The sequence below is a fragment of the Cavia porcellus genome, unplaced genomic scaffold (genome assembly GCF_034190915.1).
Source record: "Cavia porcellus strain 051 isolate PalLab524CR breed Dunkin Hartley unplaced genomic scaffold, mCavPor4.1 scaffold_6, whole genome shotgun sequence".
Lineage (NCBI taxonomy): Eukaryota > Metazoa > Chordata > Mammalia > Rodentia > Caviidae > Cavia > Cavia porcellus.
In genome coordinates, this window is record NW_026947489.1 from 104,826,671 (window position 1) to 104,829,757 (window position 3,087).

Here is a 3,087-nt window from a genome sequence, read left to right on the forward strand (position 1 = left end):
TGCCCAGGCCAGACTTGAACTTTCTATCCTCCTGCCTTAGCTTCCCAGAGTGCTGAATTATAGGTATAAGCCACTGTTCTGGGCTTATAAATTAACTCAGAAAAATCCACATATGAGGTATTACGAGGTCAAGGATCCCCACAGCATTTCATGCCTCCTGTGGGTGTGGACCATTCTGATATGTTTGCGCGTAGGGTTCCTACTGCCCTGTTGTCTTCTGTGGTGCTTTTTAGCCCACGCCGCCCTCTCCAGTGGCTGTCAGGCAGATGAGGTGACAGGTGTCTGCTGGCTGAGCTCAGACCTGCCACCCACCACAGCTTCGCTGAGCACTCTAGGTGTTCGTGGTCCTCCCATTGATTCTCCAGAGCCTTCTGTGTGTGTTTCAGGTCAGCTGAAAGGAGCACTGGCTCTGTTTTCCTTTCCGCGGCGTAACTGCCCTTGGCCTCCACAGGAGTGGACAGGCATCTGTTCGCCCTGAGCCCCAAGGCAGGCTGAGGTCAGAGGGACCTAAGGACTCCCGCTCCAGGGCAGAGGGCAGCACTGGCAGCCGCAGCCAAGGAGACTGTAGAGAATGTATCCCGCTGCCTGCTGGGCAGCCAGACACCTCCGGCCCCAGGTGCAGAGCAGCCCCAGCTAAGCCTGGACCAGATCAGGGCAAAGAGCAACGCCCCAGGAGGAGTCGGGTCCCATGGGGCTACACCCTGGCCAGAGAGCTCCTATATGTGGACCCCTTCCAAGATGCTGACAGAAGAGCTTAGTGGAGGGTAAGGCCAGTCACCAGGCCAGGAGAGGGTGAGGCCCGCAGCATACCACTCGGACACCACTTGTAGCCAGATCAGAACATAAGCAAGGAAATCGTGGAGCTTCCAGGAACTCTCCTGGAACACAGCATTCCCAACCCCAGGCAGGGAAGGGTGTTCTTAAATGAGACCCCGTCACCAGCCGTGAAGAAAGACGGCACCTGTGGGGCGTGGAAATGATATGGTGTCTGGCCTCAGGCGCCATGCGCACTCTGGATCCAGATCGCACACGTCTGCCCCACTCACCCTGCCAGCCCAGAGTCTCATCCTTTCTCCTGCCACTCTTAGCTAACACTTTGGCTCAGAGTCTCACTCCTTAGGTTCTTCTTTTTTTTTTTTTTTCTTTTTCCTTTTTATCGGTACCAGGGATTGAACTCACAAGCTTGCAAGACAGGTGCTTATGCCACTGAGCTAAATCCCCCGCCCCTTTGCTAGGCACTTCAGACACACATGCCCAGCTCCGTGCCCCCTACCTTACCGAGGGCAGCTGGCACCCTGCTTCTCCACGTGCAGCAAGTGAACTGCATCTGTCCTTGCTCTACTCCCTGGCACCACGGTCTCCCACCAAGTACCAGGCGTGGATCTGTTCTGTCTCTGGGTGCTCTGCTAAGAGCTCACATTTGCAATTTGGAAAAGACATTGTGAGTTTTCAAGTAGTACCGCTTTTCCTGTCTTTTTTTCCTTTTGGAGCTCATGAGGGTATTGAAACTTTGGATCTGATCTCAGTATCCTAAATCTGAAAAAGAAAAACACACATCCTTTTACACCTTTGAGCTTTTTATCCCATTTTGTTTTCTGAGCTTTGGCAGGACATTAGCCTGCCAAAGGGGCTTGGTGATTTGATTGTAAACGTGGATTCTTTGTCTCTATCTCTGTCTGTCTCTCTCTCAATACTGGGCATGGATTCCAGTACTGATCCCTGAGCCACATCCACAGCCTTTTTTATTTTTATATTTTGAAATGGTGTTTCCAAGTTGTCCAGGCTGATTTTGAACTTTAAACCCTCCTGCTTCAGCTTTCCCAGTCATGAGCCACCACGATGGCTTGAATGTGCATTTTTGATAAGGGCTTTGTGGAAGCCTCTCACACTGGCACTCCCCTAAGACCTCCATCTCAGAAGTGTCTGTCTTCAGGATCTACCATCCCCAGGCAGGGGTGTCTCCAGGTCCCTCAAACTTCCTTGTGCTGTCTTAGCTCCTTTCCTGTGTCTGCAGATAATGGCCAAGTGCAGGATTGAGCTCCTGAGCTCCCTGCAGAGAACGGAAGCAGCTGCTCAGCCACCAGAGGCTTCCTTGATGGAGAATTTGTAGTCTGCGACCCCCTCATCCCCCCCTCAGGCTGTGGCCCCTGGAGGCCACTTCTCACCCTTCCTGTATAGCTGAGCCCAGAGCCAGGTGTGGCACCTTCCTGTCCCCACCCTCATATAGCAGCCCTAGCCCTGAGTCCTGCACAGCCCAGGCCCCTGCTGCATCCTTTGCTGGAATGTAGGACGGGAGATGAAGGCAGAGCTTGTGGGTAGAGGCATGGATAGGCCACGTGCTGCACCCTTACTGGTGTCTAGGCCCCTTCAGTCCACAGCTCCTCATCTTCGTCCATGACACACTGACCTCTGTGCACCTCGTAGGTCTCTCCACTGGCCGGACTCTCCAGCCTGCCCTGCCAGCCAGCAGAAGTACTGCTCTCTGCAGGGAGCTCAGCCCCACACTTGACCATCATCCACAGACACGGGATAGGAGGTAAGACAGGACTAGGAAATTTGCAGGACCTGGAGATACCCCCAAAATCTATAGCAGACACTTCAAGGACATGAGGCTGGCAGAACGCTTTGACCACACAGGCTTGTTAGCCCTCCCTGCCATCTGGGCAGCCTTATACAAGGGGCGTGCTTCTCTTCTGTCAGGCAGGCAGCTTTGTTGCTCTCGCCTGCCTGCAGCCGGTGGGGACAGGAAGGTGCCACACCTGGCTCTGGGCTCAGCTATACAGGAAGAGTGAGAAGTGGCCTCTAGGGGCCACGGCCTGAGGGGGGCGCAGACTACAAATTTTCCATCAAGCAACACACCTAGTTGCTTTCACAGAAGCCTGTCATCTGGTCTCCTCGTGTTTCCTCAGTTCTCTGTGTCAAGTGACTGCGCTGGGCCCTGCCTGGCCAGCTGTGGCCATGCACCTGTACCCTGAGGCCAGTCCCCAGGGGCTCCTCAGGCTTGAGAGCACTGGCAGTCTCCTCACTCTACCACGTCCTCCCAGTGACTCTGTGGCCCCTACCCTTGCAGGATCCTACTTCATCTTG